At 46.3% G+C, this 23,701-nt stretch overlaps 1 protein-coding gene and 1 pseudogene across 4 annotated transcripts in view; one reads left to right on the forward strand and one right to left on the reverse strand.

The window, feature by feature from the left end:
- AHCYL2 (adenosylhomocysteinase like 2) overlaps window positions 1-23,701 on the reverse strand; it is a 97,785-nt gene that overhangs the window by 50,923 nt on the left and 23,161 nt on the right. The gene's annotated exons all lie outside the window — the stretch shown is intronic.
- LOC136613159 (RNA-binding protein FXR1-like) lies at window positions 1,665-3,417 on the forward strand (annotated as a pseudogene).

Here is a 23,701-nt window from a genome sequence, read left to right on the forward strand (position 1 = left end):
TTGTCCAGCCCACGGTAGGGTTACACAGGGAGAAGTATATTGTCCTCTATTGTCCAGCCCACGGTAGGGTTACACAGGGAGAAGTATATAGCTATTCCTCTATTGTCCAGCCCACGGTAGGGTTACACAGGGAGAAGTATATAGCTATTCCTCTATTGTCCAGCCCACAGTGGGGTTATACAGGGAGAAGTATATAGCCATTCCTCTATTGTCCAGCCCACGGTAGGGTTACACAGGGGAAAGTATATAGCCAGTCCTCTATTGGCCAGCCCACGGTAGGGTTACACGGGTAGAAGTATATAGCCATTCCTCTATTGGCCAGCCCACGGTAGGGTTACACAGGGAGAAGTATATAGCTATTCCTCTATTGTCCAGCCCACGGTAGGGTTACACAGGGAGAAGTATATAGCTATTCCTCTATTGTCCAGCCCACGGTAGGGTTACACAGGGAGAAGTATATGAAGTACTTCTTTCCTGACACTGATTTGCATGCAAGAAAATCCACAACAAAGTGGATGAGATTTATAGAAAACAGTCTGGATATGGATAGTTATAACAATATACTGAAAATTAGGCATCTTGCATTTGATTCTTGACCAATTTATAGCTTCCCAGTTATTAGGCTTGGCTTAGGCTGAGGGTGAATGGTAACTAATTCACAATGTAGTCGCTCCTAGGAAGCCTGGAAAAGTGGCAGTTTTGGCACACTTTGCTGCAGTTTTCAGCCACATGGCCATACTATAGAGCTCTAATTTGACAGACCTCTAAAAGGGGTGTACATTATGGTCTGTGGGTTTATCCCCACTCAGTACTGCGATTCACCCGGTCTCTTGACAGTGGAAGCCAGGTGACCGCCACCAACCAATGAGAGGCCACAGCATCATCAGACTTTTGAGTAGTAAAATAATCACCAGCAGTGCATCAAAAACCCCTCTGGGGTCGGACTCCTTAAAGATGCCACAGCCACCCGGACAAGGACCATGTCCAAAGAGTCAAGCCAAAAAGAATAGAACTGCAGCATCAATTGGTGCAAAGATATTTCTCCAAACTTTATTCTCCCATAACAAGAGGTAATGCAGCGACGTTTCGACCCGCAATTAGGTCTTTGTCAGGCTAACAAGTGAATACAAGTACACGTTTAAGTAGTCTTCAGGTGTTTCATACTAATTGTTGGTAACTGGGTGTGGTTGTAAACGGATTGATTTGGAGACTATTAAAAAAGGGTACTTGCATGCACTTGTCAGCTTGACAAAGCCCTAATTGCAGGTCGAAACGTCGCTGCATTACCTCTTGTTATGGCAGAATAAAGTTTTGAAAAATCTCTTTGCATCAATTGATGCTGCCACTCTATTCTTTTTGGCATCACTCATACCATGGTCATCAGCACTCACATGCAGGGCACCATGATGCCTGTGGTGTGCAATGGTGACACTGTGGCCTCGGATTGGCAGACGGTGGTCACTTGACTTCAGCTGCCTGAGACTGGGTAGATCGTTGGGGCCGAGGAAAGCAAATACCCATTCTATTGCCTCAAGTGATTTGGCTGTAAATTTTACATTTCTAACTCCTTTAAATGGAGACAATAAAGACTCTGTAGATTGATCTTGCAGTCACACTCTAAAAACTTTCTAGAAATCCTTCCCATCGCCCTTTGCTTTTCCAACATGGAGGACCTGATTGTGGAAGTGCGCAGCTCTAACGGAGCTTTCTAGAAGGGATTCATCAAAGATGTCCATAAAGATTCGCTCACTTGTTTTCGTGAACACCTGGCAGCCGGAACGTCAGGTTCCATTCCATGACGTTCGGATGCCCCCCTTACCTGACATCAAGAAGGAAATAACTGAAGGGGATGAGGTTGAAGTTTACTGCAGAGCTAATGAGCAAGAGCCTTGTGGATGGCGGCTTGCTAAAGTCCGAATGATGAAAGGAGAGTTCTAGGTTATTGAATATGGGGCTTGTGACGCTACCTACAATGAAGTTGTGACATTTGAGCGGCTTCGACCTGTCAATCAGAACAAGCCTGTGACAAAGAATTCTTTCTTTAAATGCATGGGTGGATATTCCAGAAGACCTGGGAGAAGCTTGGGCAAGTGAAAATATGCATAAAGAGTTTGAGAAAGCCGAAGAAGCATGTAGAGTGTATTTTAACTCCGAGACTAATCAATTATACTGTCTGCAAGTGAAGAGGGTAAATATACCAAGTGATATGCACTTACGCACAAAGCTGATGCTTATATCAAGGAATGAAGAAGCCACCAAACACTTAGAATGTATAAAGCAGCTTACCGCCTCATTTCATGAAGAATTTGTCTTTAGAGAAGATTTAATGGGGCTTACAATAGGTACAACATGGAAATAACATCCAACAAGCCAGGAAAGTTCCAGGTATTACAGCTATCGAATTGGAAGACCGTGGGATATTTTTAATCTATGGAGAGAGCGCTGAAGCAGGTAAGAAAGTGCAAAGTTATTTGGAATTCGTGGAGGATTTCATTTGGATGCCCAGAAATCTTGTTGGAAAAGCTATTGGCAAAAACAGAAAAGTAATTCAAGAGACTGTGGACAGACCTGGAGTTGTAAGAGTAAGAACTGAAGGAGATAATGAAACAAAATTGCCCCGTGAAGAGGGTATGGTTCCGTTGGAACGAAGGTAAGCATTGGAAATGTCCGAGTTCTTCTAGAATATCACATTGCGTACCTAAAAGGAGGTGGAGCAGTTAAGACTGGAAAGACTTCAAATCGATGAACAGCTTCGTCAAATTGGTATGGGTTTGGGTTTCTGGCCATCTTCAAACCGGGCCAAGAGGAACAAAAGGGTTATGCAACTGATTAAAGTATTGGCTCATCTGTCCATGGAAGCAGGTCCTGCAGCGGAAGGGGCCGAGGTCGTGGAGGACCCAATTACACATCTGGTTAGGATACAAACTCTGAACTGTCAAATCTCTCCAAGACTGAATCAGAAAGAAAAGATGAATTGAGTAACTGGTCTCTAGCTGGTGAAGACGATTGAGAAAATCGCCAACAAAGACAGCCAAAGGCGCCCTGGAGGAAGAGGTCGTAGTAGATTGTCAGGATCAGCACGTGGAGGACCTAGGGATGGCAAATCATCCATCAGCTCTGTGCTGAAAGATCCGGACAGTAACCCATACAGCTTGCTTGATAACACAGAGTCAGACCAGACAGTCTATACAGATGCAAGAGAGTCTCACCATAGCACTAACCGCCGAAGAAGATCAGAGGAGGACCGATGAAGATGCTTCTCTATGGATGGAATGACTGAATCTCATACTGCATCCGTTAGTGAAAATGGCTTGGTGACAGTGGCAGACTATCTCAAGAGCAGAGTCTCAGGGCCAACAGAGAAGCCTCCCTAAAGAAGCACCTGCTGAAGGCAAAAAAGTAAAAGGATGTAATTGAAGAACACACCTTTTGAAAAAAAAGTCAAACTGACCACAAGGGTCCAATTGGAAGCAATTACTAAAAAATATCACACCTATTAACGGCTAGTTTTGCAACTTGTAAGGAGAATTTGATTTGTTTACCAAGGAGAAGACAATCTCAGATCTCGTGTAGAAGCATGGGCCCTTAGGAGAAATACAAATCACACCAGCCTGTTGCGGTATCAAGCAATTTCTAATGTATTAAAAGATGTATGTGGTTTATATATCATAAATGACATCACAGGTAAAGTATATACCTCCAAAACTACTAAGAATACATGATAGGCTACAACTAAAATGTTTAACATAAGTTACACCTTTTAAGGTGTAACTATAAACATACAATGAAACAGTTATTTAAGTGAGGAGGAATGCAAGGGAGGAGGTGTGAAGGACGACTATCTCATCTAAAGGCCCTTTTAGACAAAAAAAAAACGCTTAAAGCCATCTTTTGAGCGATAATCGTTGTGTGTAACTGCACTGACATCGTGCAGTTTTCGTTAAGCCGTCGCTCATCATTGTCTTTCAGCATACTGAAAGATCAGCGATCAGTTATCAGGAATTCACAGTGGGATACAGCTGATACTATTGTTTCAGCTGTATCCCGCTCCCTGATCACAGGCTGGGTATAAAGAACAGAGCGGTATAGCTCTGTTCTCCATACCCCGCTAGGAGCGCTTGGCTGTATAACAGCTGGGCACTCCAAGGAGAGAAGAGCTGGATGCAGAAGACAAGCGGCCCCGCTTATCTCCTGCATCCCCTGCTCAGATCCCTCGGCTGTATAACAGCCGGGCGCTCCGAGCGGGGAACAGCTGGATGAAGAAGACAAGTGGTCCCACTTGTCTTCTGCATCCCCCGCTTGGAGTGCAAGGTGATCGCTTAACGTTTGAGCGCTCACCTTGCAAAAAGCACACGATTATCGCTCAAAAGATTTTTTGAGTGATAATTGTTGTGTCTAAACCTGCTTTCACCCATTACCACTCACTGGTATATAGAAATACTCTCATTTAACCCCTTCACTACTTATACTAGCAGCATGCTATATCTTTCTAGTCTACAATCTAATAGCAAAACGATTGATATATTGATCTACAATTCTCTTAACAGAACTCCTGAATGTACTCTTTGCTCCAAACCAGATAATCAGTTTAAAGAAAAAAAAAATGATCTACATAAATAGAGCGTCCTCCAATAGCAGCGCTAGAACAAGGTTTCTTATGAATATATCTGAAAAGACAAATAGTGCTTTTTACTGTAATTACAGCCTCTGCTTTCCCATTTGTTAATCCTGGCTGGCGTCTAGGTCGCTCCGTTACTCTCCGATAAGCACATCTGTTGCCAGGAGAAGAGTTAGATTGCTCTAAACAAAAAGAGGCTTTGTATTCGCAACACAAAGGGGACACAGAAGACATGTTAACCTGCTTGTGATGGGAGAACAGCCTTGCTGGCCATGACCCCGAGTCATATCACCGAGGCCTGCATCATCAGAGCACCATGACAATAAGGGGAGCAGACTTCTGGAGGCGGGTCACTTCCAACCATGGCCCTTGCGGACATCTAGGATAACCAGACATCAAGTACTTACTCTATAGGACGCTGCCTGACAACAGTATATTGTTGAGCTGACTGACTCCAAGAGTCCCAATGGCCATCGTGTGGCCGACTCATCTGACCAGGCTGCTGTTCATACAGTCCTCCTGGCACTATAGCCAGCCTAACCAAACCCATTAGATCTGCAATCACCCCCACCCTCTCCAGATCTTTCAATGCTATGTACTCTGGTGCAACCCCCCCCCCCCCCCTCCCTTCCCCCTCTGATCTCTGCAAATCTACAAATATATCCATCCACAAGCCAGACAGACACCCAGCCTAGCTTACTCCTTAATGATTGCCATATAGCCTTTTTATGGCAGTCGTTCAGGGTATGTCCGATGTGCTGTATGTTTGTGGCGGTACTTCAGAAGCAGACAGCTATACTATGCGCACTGTTAGGCCAATGCCTAAGGCGGTTTCTAACGGCCCAGGCATCGGGTAGCAATTGGAGATCAATAGTGTTGGTCATTGATCACTTTAAACACCTAGATGCCACGGCCAATGCTAACTACCACATCTAGGTAGGTTGGAACCCCCTACCTTATCTAATCTACCCAACATGTCATCACGAGGTGCCAATGGCAGCCGGAGGACAAATAACACCCTGCAGGCAGGCAGATACTGGAAGTTATGTTTTGCTATCATGCTTCAATATAAATACCAATAAATCAGAACATCTTCTCACACTTCAGACTTCACATATCTAAATCCCTTCCCTCACTATGCAGATAGAACGCACTGACAATTTATTACGTTCCAGGAAGCCCAGCTGGTGGCCTAGAAGCATCTTGAGGCGTCTTCATAAGTGGGGCAAGTCTATTAAAGAATGGTGAGAATATTCCCAAAACACTGGTCTGTTTTATAATCACTGACATCAGACAAAGGATTTAGAAAGAGGACCTAGAGGAGTGTTCTACTAATGTAAGGGAGGAATAAGCCTCCTTGTTCTACACCCTTGCAGTATATTGGGAGCCTGGTGGAATACTGTTGTCCCCCCACACACCTGTCTACCTGTATGTCACTAGCAAGGCTTTCCTCCTGATCGAGGGAAAACCCCACAATATCATTTACTTCTCTTGTTGTCGCACCACCTTGTGTGCACTACATGGCGTACAGGACCACTTAATGCCCATTCACAGCACTGGGACTGCGGCACGTATTACAGCCGCGATGCACGCCAGCATGACAGGCGGTGGATGGAGTCAATGAAAGTAAATGGACTTTCATTGATTCGTTCACATTAGCGTGTAGGTACGTGCAAGAAAAAGATGGCAGCAGGCTCTATTTCTTGACATACCACGCAGCATGGGCTCTATAATTTTGTATGGAGACATATGCAACCGCTGTCCATACACAATACATTGTGTATGGGCAGTAATCCATACACAACCCCGCTATGAAAAAGAAAAAAAAGGGACCAGTCACTGCACATCACCGCGTGCGCGAGATACAGGGTCACGCACCGTGCACTTACGTGGCCTCTGCCAGCTTAGACAGGTAAGATGCTGCAGATACAGAGATTGACAGACAACTCCTGCACATACTACATATTGTGGAGACACTGCGGAAAGGTTTACTATTACAGTGAAGGAGATTGTAGCAAGTCCTGTTCACATGTAGAGGGGAAAACAAAGCCATGGAGTTTGTGCTGTAACTGTGCTGTTAGGCCACTCTCACACAAGTGGATGGAAGCAGTAACACAGGCAAGCAAGCTGACGACAACCTTTTTTTCCCCTTCTCCTGGGGGCATAGTAACCGGCATAAAAAAATGCACTATTACACATGGAATGGGTGATTAACAGTGAAATATGCACTAAAAATGCTGAAAATAGGACATGCCGTGTGCATACAACACGGCGCAAAAATACCAGTGCAAGAGGCACTCATTAACTCACCTAGAAAAGCCGTCCGGCTCTTCTCTCTGTTGCCGACAGTCTTAATCTGTCTTCTGGTGGCCGGGGATTGAAAAATCCTCACCTCCAGAAAGCGCTGCCTCTAATTGGCGAGCGCTGTGACCAATCACAGGCAGCGCTCAGCTGTCATTTAGCTCGAACAGAACAAAACAATGGGAGATAGTGCAGATTTTTCTTAGTGCTGCGAGCCTTGAGTGAAGACATTGCAAATCAGAATGAAACCATTGAAAATCATTAGTTTCATAATCATGCGTTTTCACTCACTCTCACATCGGAGGAAAGTCTATCACCAGTGGTCATGAGCCATTAGTCTTCACTTTGTTTTAGGGGGGGGGGGGGGGAATTAATCATGGGCTCCCAAAAAATACACACAGTATGCTATAAGTATGTTTTTTCCCTCCATAGACTTCACTGTAAATAATGTCAGGAAACGAAAAACTAACTGGAATCTGATGACCACAGAAGTCTATGCGTATAAACAGAGGGTGGCATGGTCTGTAGCGCCTGTAAGCAGCATTCCTAACACGCCCTCATTAAAACAGATATTCTGGCAGAAGAATAAGGTTACTATCTGTGCGCACTGCATGTAAAGTGCATACCTGAGTCACTGGGTGCAGCTCAAGTGCTGCAGAGTGTTTGTATCAGAACCATTTAATAATGTCACTTCAGCCGCTGCACACAGCAGAGCCGGACTCTGCATGCGGGAGCCCGCAGCGATATCAGACTCCGCCCCCCGCGGCGAGCCCACGTACCAGTCAGTCTTCTGTAGGCTGCCTGCATACAGGCGAATTTGCATTGTGGAATCTGTGGTCTGGATCTGCAGCCAATACTGTTACATCCTATAGAATACTGCTGCTTCTCTGCTTCTTGCACACGAGCCGAAATAAATAGCGTTTTCCAATCGCGGAGTGGGGGGGGGGGGGGGGGAAATCGCACCATGTTCTATTTTTCTACAGCTTTCACACGGACAGCTTCCATTCCGCAATTCTGTCAATTGCGTAAGGGCCGTGGATCGGCTGGCTTCCATTGACTTCAATGAAAGTCCACGTGGAATCCGTACAAAAAACATAACATGCTGTAATTTTGTCCTTTGAGAGCAGAAATCGCAATTGATTTCCGCTCACGGTTATCCATAGAATGTAACGAATGTGATTAGCTGCAGATTCACGGTGTGGACGCCGACTGCATATTTCACAATGCAACTCTGCCCGTGTGCAGGTGGCTTTAGGATACAGAGTTGGGTTTGGAGGAAGCAAGCGGAATATATCCAGAATATATAGCTGGATAAATGCTAAAAAGCAATCCTCTTTCTTGGTAAAGGAACGTGACATTCTCCTGAAGTTCCCCTCTCGTTACCCCGTCCACGTAGCGGGGCGGCCGTGTCATCCTGAATTAGTTGTGCTGCACTGTCCAAGTCTAAACAAAAGAAAGAAAACCCCATTCTTGAAATGACAGAACACACTGTGCTGCCAAGGGGCATTCAATGCTTGTTTGGACATTGGTACAACTCACAAGTCTTCAGTCCCGTCGCCAGTTGGCCATTTCTTCCAAACTCTAATTTACAGCTTAGAAAAACACTCCATAACGGAATTTGTTGTCTGGAGGAAACCAAATTGTGCAGCGAGCTGAAGAACGGCCGGCAGTAGGCTGCAGCATCTCCAGCATCTCCAGAAGCCTCAGACTAGACCCAGATTACATGCCCTGGCCTGACTTGTCAAAGCCTACAACACTGGCTGATGGGGAGATTAGGTAGAATGCACAAAAGGCAGATTCTGTTTCTTTGATGTCAGCCTCACCTGTGACACCAGATACCACGTACTACATTACAGGGCACAGATTGCCAACATATCAGGTCCCTTGGAGAGGGACAGAGCAAGAAATGAACGCTTATCAACAGCTCTGCAACCGCCTCACAGTAATAGTGCTTGATGGATGTAACAGGAGCCATGATTGGGGCAGAGGTCGCACTTTACTAGGTTACTGCCAGGGGAGTATCCCCATTAATAAGTACACCAATAACCCGGAAGAGGCAGCTTTATGGCTGCAGATAAGCTTCAAACAAGGGTTTGCCGCAGCTCACCGTCTCTAACTCTCTCCACTAGTTTGAGTTAGTTTGCAGGTTTTCCTTGTGTCACATCTAAAAGGGAATAGTTCACCAACGTTCCAGTCAATAATAAAAAACAGACAAACATTTTCCTCTGTTTTTTAATGTTTTTATTTTCTAATTGTAGAATTTGTATTCTGTTGTCTACATAGGACTATGGGGGCAGCCATCTTACCTGAGATACATTTAGCAGCATTTAGAGAGGTTTTTTTTACAGCAGCTTCATGGGCTATTCCCACAATGGACAGGAGGACAAATTGACTTGTATGGGAGACTGTTCTAGATATGCACTGTGACCTGTGTGGGGGTCATTGTGCAGGGAGGGGGGAGGGTAGATTGTTACAGCAGATCACCTATTGTATATAGTGGATCCTGTGTCATCTACATGTAGGGGTTACCTGTCAGATCGCCCCGGCTGCCCGCCTTCATTCATAGTAATAGACAAGCGGCTGCCTACACGGGCCGATCGTCTTTTATTCCTGCAGAAACTGAACGATGAAGAATTGTTTGTTACTCAGTCGCTGCTGACTTTTACACAGAACGATCATCATTCTGATTCCCAGGATCCAAAGATCGGCTGTGTGAATATGGTCTTATGGGTATTTTTTCCCAAATAAGTAGCTCTGCATGGAAAATGTTACAGTACCAAGTCAGACAGCAGCAATCATGTAGATAGTCACCAGTGGGAAACACATAGTGATCCTGCACTGAGCAGGGAGTTGGACCCGATGACCCAACTCCACCGTTATATGAAAGCTCTAGTCCTCAGCTGACCGCTCCGAGTCACCTCAGCTCGCACCCATGCTCTGATGAGCAGACCCGCTCCCAGTAGAAGGTATTGCAAAAAAATAGTCCAATGTTGTATTGCAGCAAAATTAAAAAGGAACCCAGTGGAACCCATGCAGCTTAGCTTACATTTTTGGGACAAAGTCCTTAAAAGAGAACTACTCATGTCCTATAAGGAATAAACTATGTTATGCTGTCTATAGGACAGTGGCCAAGGAGTCCAGGGGTGTACTTTTTATACTTAGCGTGCTCCCCATTCCCACCTCACCTCAGGAAGTTGGCATCTGACCTGTCTGTAGTGACCCAGAAGGGCACTACAAAACTCTGATGAGAAATGGAGATAGTCTTGGCACTTAACCCATGTTCAGGAATGGGTTAAATTAGTGCCTCACAGTGAGTGAGGACATCTGCCTAGCAACAGGCTTGAAAAAACCCTTTCCATTGGTTGCTGGCGAGTCCTTTTCTCATTGGCCAGTCTGTTCCTGAGCAGAATTTTGTGATTGGCCAGAAGACAGCGGTGACAGAATACTACAGGGCCTGGGATTGGAGGATCGGTTTGCCTAAGGGATAGCAGAGTCTGCAGAGAGCGCCCCACAGGTGTAGGACGTGTGTGAGGGTTTTGGATGGAGTTGCTGACGATTCAGCATGCATAGCAGAGAGTAAAGGGAATTCTGCGAGCAACCTGAGCTACAAGCAAGGGACTGCGGAGACACCTGCTACTGCCAGAGAGTGAGTGGCGGCAGAAGATCCCAAAAGACATCTTATCCGCTAGCCTGGGAAAAGTGAAGGAGAAGCATGTATAGTGGAGAGGAAAGTATCTAGAGATCCCAGCCAAGCCTCAGGACCTGGGGCAACCAAATCCAGAACCTGCGTGAAAGAACAACTTGGCACCCGTAGACTAATCTAGAAAAGTGGGGTTAGTGACCACACTCAACCGGGCTAGAAAGCTCCTCACAGGTCTGTCCCGAGCACCAAGGCCATGTCTATGGTTAAACACTGTTCTTCCTAATCTGAGAAATCCAATTGGGCCAACATTCAGTTCATCCAATGGATGCCTACTAAAGCTCTCCAGTCTGCTAGTATACAGATATACTGCCTGTATTTGTATACAAATGTATTATGGAAGCTGTAAATCAGTGGATATCTCCAAGTGTTAGGTTGAATCAGTAGAGATCACTCTTCCTCTCGGCTTCTGCATTATTGCCATTAATTCCATCATTGTGCCACACAGCACTGGGGGTCACGATCATTTATTGTAAAAAGCAGAAACTCCCATTTCAATGGCTGCAGGTGCGATTGGTGGAGGGAATGGTTGGTGATAACCACCGTGACCCAAGTTACCTACTACCGCTCTCACCGTCCGTAGCGCCCTCCAGCACACTGTATGTCAGCGTGACTTTCCTTCCATCCATGTATGTACACGGCCCCTATCCAACAAGCATCACAACAGTGCTTATAGAACATGACAGGTTCTTTTTAATCACAATTAAAAAGATTAGGGCTGGGCGATTAATCAATTTAATTAATTTGCCATTTTAATGACGCACATCTCTGATTTTCATCAGAATCATGAAATGTATATTAGCCCCGCCACTGTGGGTGCGACTAATAGGGCAGAGTGGAGGCGGCAGGAAGATGGGCTACAATGTGCCAGGCAGCACACTAATGAGCCGGAAGCAGGGAGGGGGGGAATCATATTGCTAATTGTCCATCAGTGCTGGGCTTCTATACAGAACAGCAGCGTGGAGGCCGCGGCTCATCAGGAGGTAGAGGCATTGCCGAACCAGTTTGGCAGCATCGTTGAACACTGGCGATCGGGGGGGTGCGATTTGAAGAGGTTTGTCCTGCAGAAGAGATCTTCTAACATACTGGAGCACCAGCAAGTAGTCATTAACAGATGGTTTCCTTTTAAACTAAACTGCTCCTAAAAATAGTCTGATAATGGAGCAGCACTGCTGCAGTTTGAGGTCAGCGGTTTACACTTTCCCCTGGGTAGGGCCGCTTTCACACTGCCGAGAAAAGGGTGTGATATTTGTGCTTTGCCATATGCACACATCTCGCACGGATATAAACCCCAATCTTTTGAATGGAGTCATATACATTAGTGATTTTTTTTTCTGCATTGCTGTACGAGAAAAAAAAAAATCCCGGCAGATCTCATCTTTGCGCGTTCCCTTGGAACGCATAGCCCATTGTTTTCACTGGTCAGGAAAACACCGCACAATGTGCACAGGAGGTTCCCCAACAATGGGAAACACTTGCCGATCCCCCTTACGTCCGCCGATACATCGCACATGCATAATATGGGGCTGGGGTTCACAGATCATTATCGTGCTCAGCTGTGTGTAGAGGAAAAAGCCCCAAACACACAACAACAACCACCACCACCCGTCCTCAAGTTTGGGTGGGATCAAAATTTTTAGACTGTCCCCCCTAACCCTTTAAGGACATTTCCAAAAAGGACATCAACTATCCACAGGAAGGTGTAATTGCCGAGCCCCTCCGCCCACGTGAGAATGGGGATCCTGTGCCCCCCTTTTCTACTCCCTACAATGTGTAGCGCCGTCCGATTCCTACAGCAAACATCTGGAAGTGGGACAACCCCTTTAAGGCCGACAGCTCTCTCCGCCTGCCATAGATTTCAGAACATGTACAAGTGGAGAAGGAACCTACCAAGATTTAATGACCCCTCCTTTAGATTTGCCATAGGTGTTTATGAGACTCTTTAAAAGGACTTCAGAAATGCAATTTTTAGATCCTGGCAATCTATTACGTGGATTAAAGCTGACTTCCACTTGTACTAGTAATGCAGTAGGTGGCATTGCTCAGCACGGTGCGGATGTGATAATGAGTGTGCAGCGCAGATCGCAGTCCCCGGCTGCTGCGTGGGCCACAGGATATCATTCTGCCACACGCCGACTTCTTACAAGTCTTCAGAGAACAGACTAACATTTGGAGATCATCTGGCTTCCTGATCACAGTGTGCTATTCTCTAACATGTTACTGGATGACAAACGCAGAACATGAAGGCCCAATGTCCACAGGCGGATTGGATTTGCGGAATCCGTGTGGCACCCATGCATGAGATCCGCAAATCAAGCTGCCAACAGGGAAGCATTGGGTGTCCGCGCTTCATGTAACACCTGCCGATTTGTTTTTATTTGATTTTTGGATGCCACACACAAATAATAAATCGCAGCATGCTCCATGCAGTACATCCGCAGATACATTTGTGGATTTGAAGGTTAAAATCAATTAGGGAGGTGGGGAAAAGGCTGGGAGGCTGGGTTGTGGATGATCCGCAGTACATCCATGCGGGGGGGGAAATATAAAAAACCCAATCCATAATCTCCCGCAAGAATAAGAAAAAAAAGATATATCAATTTAATAACGACTCATAGTGCATCCGCTGCGGAAATCCACATGAAAGTCCGTGTGGGCCGCGGACATGAGGCCTGAAGAGGTTTAGAAAGCAGACCCCATCACACACAATACAACAGTGCAATAGAACAGATTTACTGAGCTAACCCCAAATAAGGCCGGGCTCACACGACCGGATGCCAACAGTGGATTCTGCCATCAGCGGCTGAGTTTTCCCTCACAGAAAAATCGCAATCTATTACCGCCTGTGGAGAAGAAATCGCAGCATGCTGCGATTTTGTGCAGGTTACACGCGGACGGCTTCCAGTGAAGTCAATGGAAGCATTTCTATCACACGGCACTTTGCAGTGAGCACTGCAAAAGTATAGAGGGATATACGTCCCCCCTAGCGCCAACGGCAACTGCGCATGCGCTACGTAGTGCCAACGGGCACATCCGGAGTGCTTGCAGAAGACGTGGGTCAGGTACGCAGGGGTTACCGGGTCGAACTCCGCTGCGGGAATCCCGCATCTGGGGTCCGATCCGCCCGTGTGCAGGAGGCCTCATTTTTCCCATGGTAGGGTTAACTAAGGAAATGCATTAGCGAAGCATCTGTAAAATGATTGTATCGCCATCAGTATTACCGGGCTGCCAGATTTATAGTGTCAGAGTGATGCCAGCGCTGGAGTCCAAGAGCAAGATATTACTCTGTCATTAATATCCTCAAGGCCTTAGCCAATGGATAGTATTGCTTCAAGGACTGATAACTGATTAAAAGTTACAAAGGGCAAAAGGGAACAGATAATATAAATAACATTCCCATTAACCCTTTCCCCTCCATAAGCTGCACCTTGCCATTCACTGAATAGCTGTGATTGGTTCAGGAGCACCATCTCAGCCAATCAGAGCAGTCGCTTGCTGGAGGCGGGGTATTCAAGCCCTGTCGCCATCAAGAGACACTTCGTCAGCATTGAGGACTACCCAGAAGCCTGCTGGAGCACCAGAGCCCAGCGAGAGGGACCCGAACGGCGCCAGCTGGGTGATTATAAGACAACCCCCCCCCCCTCCCAAAAAATAAGACCCCGATGCCTCTTTTGGGGGGAAAATACAAGACAGGGTCTTATTTTCAGGAACCAGTACTAGGAAGCTTAGCAACTGCGACTACTGACTTTAAACTTTTGTCGAAGGCACTTCCCACTAGACTTTCCTCCCTACTTATCCCAGATAATTCCCAAGGACCTAGTGTCTGCCTCAGAATATACCAGTAAGGCTATTAAAAAGGTATTTTCCATGACTTACAGTAACTTTTGATGGCCTTTCTCAGTATAGGTCATCAAATATGATCAGCAGAGGTCCACGACAGCTGCCACCCACAGTGTATGGAGTGGGCTCAGGTCCAGAGCCCACTCCATACAACCCCCCCCCCCCCAGACCAATGACGTACATAGGAGTCATTGATCATTTAAGGGTTTTCCAAGTTATTGATTTATATAGGTTTTGGGCTCTCCGCGCGCAAAACTATAAAATCAATATATTCATTGTGGCGCCAGTTAGCAGCTGCAGTTGTCCAACGCTACAACATGCGACATCACCCAGAAGGCCTTGTGACGCCCCGTAAACCTATCATGTGGGTTTCTGATATAAAAGCCCCAACGCAGGTTTAAGGAACGTTGCTCCTTTTCAGGCCATTGGCTGCCACAGTCACATGGGTAAACAACGGACATGACCGCTGAAGCGCTTGTAAACAGAAGACCAGCAGACCAGAGTAGCGGTGAGGAAGCAGTACGCAGCGGGAGGAGGGGCAGGTTTTTTTTAAATATACTGCGTGTTTCCCCACTGCTGTCAATGTAAGTGGTTCTCAGAAAACCCCTTTAAAGGGGTTAAACATTTGCTGGACTCTCCAACCTCCTAGGGAATACTCAAGTACGAAGACCCCTTTTTAATACCACTAGGTCATCTAGGGTTATATGCTTTGCAGTAAATACAGAGGGCTGGCATCTTTGCTTACTGCCCCTACACTCACCTGGAGGGGTGCTTTACATCAGACCATACCGCCTACATCAATCTGGCCACGGGTCCTTTATCTCCAGGGCACAAGGGGCCGTTGTAAGTTACTCTCCCACCGCCAGCGCCCTCTCCAAACTCCATGCACTCATGCCCCAAACGTGGCTCTGGGGTAAGGAAATGTCCCATGCGGTCTAATGTGTATGATCAGTAAGGCCTCATGTCCACGGGGAAAATCAGGCCCGCTGCGGGACCCTCCTTTTCCCGTGGACATGAGGCCTAAAAATAAGAATAACTCACCTGTCCGGACGCTGCAGATCTGCGGATCTTCTTTCTTCGGCCCGACGGATGTCCTCGGCACACCAGCAGCGTGCCGCGCGCATGCACCGTGCACTATTTTTTTAAACTCCTGCTTTCCCGCGCCGGAGAAATGGGTGTGCCGCGGATCCGGACGGCTTACATAGGCTTCAACAGACGTCTGCGGGAGACCCGCACTAAAATGGAGCATGCTGCGGGTGATTTCTCGCATGCGCAATCCGTACCTCAGGGGAAAAGGACATCCACAGGTATTTAATTACCTGCGGGTGTCCAATGCATCCCTATGGGGCACAGATCACGCATGTGGATGATCCGCTGCGGATTTTAAGTTTTATTTTACCCGTGGACATGAGGCCTAAATCTGGGACTACCTCATTCACTTACTCCATCTCTAAAACAAGACCCTAAAGATCCATCATTTGATTAAGGCTCTAGTCACACAGGCGAGTGTCATGTAGGTCAGTGAAAAATTGACCTACATCTGCTTGTTTATCAGCAACGTTAAGTGTCCGATATGATTTGGTGTCAACCCTCGATGCATATGTTACACGTAAAAGACAAAATCCCATATTGGTGAAAAGCATCCCGCTCAAATGGCAATTACATAATATACGAGCGCTATGCCTTATCTTTTTTCCCCCCGACTGCTATAGCACATAAGAATTGTCGAAAACTAGGACATGCTGCGATTCTTCAAACTCAGACCACCAGTCCAAGTGAACAAAAAACCCAAAACTGCTCCTGTGAATTAACCCATTAAACTTCTTTTCATGTGTGATTTCTGTCCTCCTTGCAATCGGGCAGAGTTTGTACATGAAAATTGTTCAAGTATAGCATGTATTCCCGCACCGTCATAAAAGGATTGTGCCTCCCATCAGACAGATGGTCCATAATTCATGGCAAAACCTACAAGCTATGGTACCACTGCACCTCTGCCGTACACCGCGGCTCACACACCGTCCTCCGCTTATGCCGTTTGCTTGCATTTTCTCCCCCTTGTAAAGACTTTATACATCGCTGGAAGATGATGGTAATATTCTGCACTGCTCCTTCATTATGCCTATACAGCTCAGAAGATCCTGCCACCGGCTTGTAGGTTGGACTGCGCTAACTTGCCATGTGTATCATATCCGCAGTGCTCAGCCACTATATACTGCAGTGTACATGTAGAGAGTAAGGTACCTTGTCACGGCCATGATGCTTGGTTATTAGTTGAGGGGGGCGGGGGGGGGGAGTAATCTAAGCCAAAGTTCAAACAGGACGGAGAACAAAGGCCCATTTACACGGAGCGATGATTGCTCAAACGACAGTTTGAGTGACAGCTTTGAACGATCATTTTGCATAAAAATTTAAGTAGCTACTCAGCTACTTAACAGCAATTAAGTGTGCAAATGAAGGCTTAGCTGAAAGCAGTTAATAGCCTGAGGGCTCTTATCAGCATTCAGTTCCTTGGTTCTCTAGTGGGAAACAATGCTATCAGCACTCCCCGTAGAGAACTGCTGATAAGGCTGAATAACGATTTTTAGGTTGGCCAGAATTTAACGATCGGCTAGCAGTGCGCGAAAAGTGCACGATGGCCACAACGATTATCGCTCAAACAATCGTGTTTTAGCGATTTTTGAGCAATCATCGCTCCGTGTAAATGGGCCTTAAGTCACAGATACTGACAGAAGATGATAAATATGGTATTGATGGAGTGTCAAGTATCTTTTATCCAAGCTCTGATTATCTACAGGGTCTTGTCTAGGAGCACACGGGAATCATTCACTACAGACAATCCGCAATCCATAAAAAACAAGATTTCTGATTACTGAAAATCAGGGAATGTAGCGAAGTGTCTGGATGCAGAGACCCTGACACATTCCCGATCAGTAGGGGCAGACTTCTGTTCCCAGGTCCTACTACAAGCATCTGAGCAATGTCTCCCCTTACATTTGGAATAGCCCATGTACCAGGCCTCTGATGCCCACAACTGGCCTGCTAGAGACCGTGTACAGCATTACTTGGCAGATCTGCTAGGATCCTTCAGCTGAAGAAACCTGCTATGCCGTCTTCTGTCTCATGATGAGGTATGCTGTCAGGGAAACCATTTTCTCGCACATCTACTAAAGCTCACCAGACGTTCACTCCTTCTGTTCCCATGTCTGCTTATGTCAGCCAATATATTCCTGCATCCTTAAAGAAACACGCAGAGCAAGAGTTAGCAGGCCTGACGGGGTGCTGCACAGCTCAGGGTGCTTTTACCCAGAGTGCCCCTTAACAAATCTTTGGCTGCCTGATAACCAACAGGAAGTGGAAATCTGAGATGATGTACTAGATGCCAAGACCCCCAAAACAGGAGGGGCTAGTCTCTACAGTAGGCCAACCAGGAATGTGCCATTTGTGGCGTTTCGTGACCCGCTGGCACACATTTTCTAATTTTATTTTATAGCAGTCTAAGAGATCCCACCAACTTGTGTTTTTTAACGCTGCAATAATCGCTGCTTTTAACGCGATTATCAATGGGACTTTCTAATGTTAAAAACGCATCGCACAAAAATTGCAAAGCACAAACTTGCGATGCGTTTTAACATTAGAAAGTCCCGTTGACAATCTCATTAAACGCAGCGATATCTCATCGTTAAAAAACCGCAAGTGTGTAGGAGCCCTAAGAAAGTACGTGAAGCAATTTATGCCGAAAATTCTTGAAAAGGCAACAACTTCGGTTTTATGCATTTCCACTTGTCTAACAGTAATGCAACTAGTAATTATTAGGAAATTATAGTACCAGTGTTTCTGGTGGCACATAGCACCACACAGCTGTGCTACATGCTACATCTATTATGATTCTCACACATCACACACAGCGCTCGATTTCATCCATCCTGATTCCACACATTACACACACAGCTCTACTACATCCATCCCGATTCCCACACAGCACATTATACACACAGCTCTACTACATCCATCCCAATTCCCACACCGCACATTATACACACAGCTCTACATGCATGCTGACCCCACACAACAGTACACACACAGCTCTACTACATCCATCTTGATTCCCAAACATTACAGACACAGCTCTGCTACATTGTACATCCATTGATTTCCCCCACACAGCTCTACTACATATATCCTGATTCTACACATTACACATACAGCTCTCCTACATGGTACATCCATTATGATCCCCACACATCTCACACAGCTCTACTACATCCATCCTGATTCCACACATTACACACAGCTCTACTAAATCCATCTTGATTCCCCCACACAGCACATTACACTCACAGCTCTACTACATGCATGTTGACCTCACACATCACATTACACACAATTCTACTACATCCATCTTGATTCCCACACATTACACACGCAGCTCTGCTACACTGTACATCCATTATGATTCCCACACATTACACACAGCACATGACACCACAGCTCTGTTACATCCACATATATCCTAATTTCGACACATCACCAGACTCCTGGATACAGTGATGAGCCCCTCGTCATGTGATTTCTGACTCCACCCACACAAGGGATCACATGATGGTGACCTCATCACAAGTCCTGGTAGTAGCTGCTGTCGGCTTAGACAGTATACAGTACTTCCTACCAAACTGCACAATGGCTCCTCCCACAACAGTGACATCACCACCGGATCTGAGGTGACGGTAGGTCAGTGTCTTCTGTCAGGACTGCTGAGTTGTGTCTGTCTGAGATAATAACGGCTAAGTTGTATTCTCATTTTGTTATTTTTGTCCTCCCCTTTCAAGAGCTGTAATGGTGTTGTTCTGTTGGTCAGGCTCTGTGTTTTATATATGTTGTAGGACCTTCGATGACATCACCCAGGGCGGAGTGATGACGTCACTAGGGTCGGAGTATTAGAAGCACTGACATACTAAACTGATAAGTGGTCGTTAGTAGTTTGATGACAAGTAATCCTGCTATAAAGCAGGCAGTTATTTTTTTCAAAACTAGCTATATTTTAGTTAATAAAATAAGTCACAATCTAAAGGGTGTTTTCCAGGATTACAATATAGATTCCCTAGCCTTAGTACAGGTTTTCAAAAATTAGTGAAGGTCCAACTCCCAGGCCCCCAATCAGCTGACTGAAGGGGCCACAGCAGAATCGGAGTGTAATGCCCCCTTTATTATTTACCAGACAGCTCTGCAGCAGCTGTGCCTGGTATTCAAGCTCACTGCAGCTCAGTCCCATTTAATTCACTTGAACTGAGCTGCAATACCAGGCACAGCCACTAATAAAAGTACAGAGCTGTGCCTCAAACAATGAAGGTGACATGGTACTCCAGCTCCACCAGTCACAGTTGATCTGTGAAATGTCCAGAATTGAACTACCAAAATTCTAAAAGCGACAGCCTGGTCTAAGGATGACCACATCAATACGTAGTCCTTGAAAACTGAATTAATAAAAGTGAACCATTACGAGTCTTGTTGCCAGTTCCCAGACTCCTCCGGCATGTGTCTTGTACCCCACCCGGCACTTGGTACAGTTCGGGGTAATTCTGCATTCATGCAGAAGACTACAGCACAGAGTAACAAGTACACATTCTCTCCTGGCCGGCCATAAATGAGGACAGACAGTGAGCCAGAGAACACAAGTTTCCTGCCTCCTGAATCCGTTATTTCTCATTCTGACGCAGGGCTTTTGACATTGATTATTCAACCCACACAGTAATTGTTAAGCTCTCGTTCAGGCGAAGCTCACAGGAAACAGACTGTACAGAACAAACAGCGGTGCTTTATTCTAGGCCTGTACTCTTGCAATAAGCCAACCTATCCAAGTAAAGGCCACAGACAAGTCATACGTTTAACCGCTTCTGCAGGATTCTCCTTACGCTTAAAGCAACCCTCCAGTCCAAACTATAGATTTTACTGTGAGTGGGAAATAGTCAACATACCTTGTGCTCCCCCTATAGTAACAAAGCCACCTCCGTTCTGGCCCACCGAATGATTCTTTTCAAGTTGGCTGCTAGGGTCTCCAAATTCCCCATGCAGAGCACTGGAGTCTAAGGGGTGCCACTCCCCTAAGGATGGGCACAGTGCTGACAACATTGGCCCCTCTAAGGGCACTGTATTGGGAGAGGTTCTAGACCTTCCTACAGCGCTGACAACATTGGCCCCTTTAAGGACACTGTATAGGGAGAGGTTCTAGACCTTCCTACAGCGCTGACAACATTGGCCCCTTTAAGGACACTGTATAGGGAGAGGTTCTAGACCTTCCTACAGCACTGACAACATTGGCCTCTCTAAGGACACTGTATGGGGAGAGGTTCTAGACCGTCCTACAGCGCTGACAACATTGGCCCCTCTAAGGACACTGTATGGGGAGAGGTTCTAGACCTTCCTACAGCGCTGACAACATTGGCCCCTTTAAGAGCACTGTATATGGAGAGGTTCTAGACCTTCCTACAGCGCTGACAACATTGGCCCCTTTAAGGACACTGTATAGGGAGAGGTTCTAGACCTTCCTACAGCACTGACAACATTGGCCTCTCTAAGGACACTGTATGGGGAGAGGTTCTAGACCGTCCTACAGCGCTGACAACATTGGCCCCTCTAAGGACACTGTATGGGGAGAGGTTCTAGACCTTCCTACAGCGCTGACAACATTGGCCCCTCTAAGGGTACTGTATGGGGAGAGGTTCTAGACCTTCCTACAGCGCTGACATTGGCCCCTCTAAGGGCACTGTAGGGGGAGAGGTTCTAGACCTTCCTACAGCGCTGACAACATTGGCCCCTCTAAGGACACTGTATGGGGAGAGGTTCTAGACCTTCCTACAACGCTCTAAGGACATTGTATGGGGAGAGGTTCTAGACTTTCCTACAGTGCTGACAACATTGGCCCCTCTAAGGGCACTGCTTGAGGGGAGGTTCTAGCCTTTCCTACAGGCCTCTGTGTGAAGTCTCAAGCTATAGAGCCATTTTGTGAACACTTAGATGGGGGACCAAAAGAAGGGCAGCATCACTACCGCGGGGGCACCAGGCACACTGACCATACACTTACCTTGTATAGTCAAAATGTTAGATTGGACTGGGGGTCATTTTCTACTCCCATACTGAACTTATTTTGAGTCACGTTTATCAATGTATCACAGGTGACAAACTGCCACAAGTCTTATGTAGGTGCATGTCTTAGCCAGCCTGGGGTCTACTAGCCCAACCTAACAGCATTATAGGGGTCTAGGATGCCATTTGGGTCATTAAACCTGCGGATTGGCCGTGTGAAATTGGTTGCGTTGCAACTCCTCCTATGACTTGAATGCTTTGGTTTATCCCTTTACTGAAGAGTAAAGCCCACATGAACGCCACCAAAAACACGATTAGACAGAGTTTATTCTTTGTGAGAGCATGCAAACAATGATGGGTTAACAGATGATGGGGACATCCCCTTGCCTACTAAGAAACCGCTAAATGCCGTGTATTTTACACAACTCTCCTGGAAGTTTGCAAGTCGCTCAATATTTATCAAACGCTTGTGATATCTGAGACTCTAATGACACGAAGTGTTACACATCTTCTCTCCAAATGAGCAGGGAGATGCAGCAGATGAAGCCGTTACTGATGGCTGGGCCATCACCGCCTGGATCATGTCATTATTCCAGTGCAATGTAGGTCGGGCGCACACTGCCGCAAGCGTAAACCGGTGCGGGGTCACCGCCGGCTCCATAGCTATATAACACTGTGACCCCCGCATACTGCCGTGTATGGTGGCGAAGTTGTACTGCGTGTGCAAAAACACCTGTTTGTGTATTTATTTCCCACGCTGTGGCTTCGCAATGTAGTTGCGTTTGGGCGCACACATATACACGCCCATAGAGAATGGGCTCTGTCTCATGGATATACGTGGCAAAGTAGAACATGCTGCGTGCGTTCTCTTTTTCGCTCACGTATTACACACTTCCAACAGACTAACGGGGTCGGCAATGCGTAAGGCAATGTAATGAATTGCCTGCAAGTTACAGCATATCACATGGGCGTACAGAGCCCGCGTAGTACGCAGTAATCATACGCACATGTAAGCCCGGCCGTAGAAAAATAAAAGCTGTCTAAGCCTTTACATGGGCAGAAATCCTGCCTAAAGAGCACAGACATAAGCTGAAGGTCGGTGGTTTAAGGGTTTATTCACACTGGCGCATGCGGTTTCAGTCTGTGAAATATGCAGAATATTCACGGGCCAAAAAATGCGCACATTTACGTCATGCAATTTTTCTCTTGTGCGCATATTCACTGCATTTTTCACGACCACAAAAAAAAAAAAAAAACTCTGCAGGAAGGCCCGATAGATTCCTCCTACCTTTATGTGTGAATACACGTTATGCATCGTCACTGCATCTTCACACAATCCCATTGACTTTAATGGCTAATCTCGGTCCGTAGTACGGACTGCAGTAGGACATGCTGCAGGGTTTTTTCCACACATACAAAATGCAGGTCTACATATATCCCAATGCAAATCAATGGGCTTCATGCTCTCCATATTACATGAGTAAGGGCTCATTCACACAGGCATATGCTTTCAACACTGCGACTCTCCGGCAGCGCTCTACACATTGCAGCCCATACGCTCTGCCTGCGAATGACGTGGTTACTGACATATGCAGTGCAATGTTGCTTCATTTCCTTTGTGTCGTAATGCGCATGCGTATGGACATGCATGATACACGTGTATGGACAGCGCATCATGCACCGTCTTTACTAGGAGTGCGTATGAAACGCAGAGAAACAGGAGCAGCCTGCGATTATTTCTCTGGGAAATCCGGGGTGATAATACGCCCATGTGAATTAGCCGTAATACGGAGTGCAGATACTTCCATGAGAAGGCGTTCTAAAGGGCCTTTTCTTACAGGCTGATGCAAAGTGTATGGGGACGGACAAGTAACAGCAGGTCAGGCCGCGTACAGTTTGCATATTGTTGGCAGCACATCTGTTTACATGGGGAGCTTTTTGGCCTGCAAAAGGTAATATAGCAAGGCTGAAAAAAGACAAGTGTCCATCCAGTTCAGCCTGTTTTCACTCCCACTCTCCCTTGTTGATCCAGAGGAAGGCAAACAAAAAAAAACAAAAAAAAAAAAACACTGAGGCAGAAGCCAATTTACCCTCATTCTGGGAGGAAAAAAAAAAATTCTTTCCGACTTCATAATGGCAGTTAGAATAATCCCTGGATCAAC

This window comes from Eleutherodactylus coqui, chromosome 2 (assembly GCF_035609145.1).
Source record: "Eleutherodactylus coqui strain aEleCoq1 chromosome 2, aEleCoq1.hap1, whole genome shotgun sequence".
In the NCBI taxonomy this organism is placed as follows: Eukaryota; Metazoa; Chordata; class Amphibia; order Anura; family Eleutherodactylidae; genus Eleutherodactylus; species Eleutherodactylus coqui.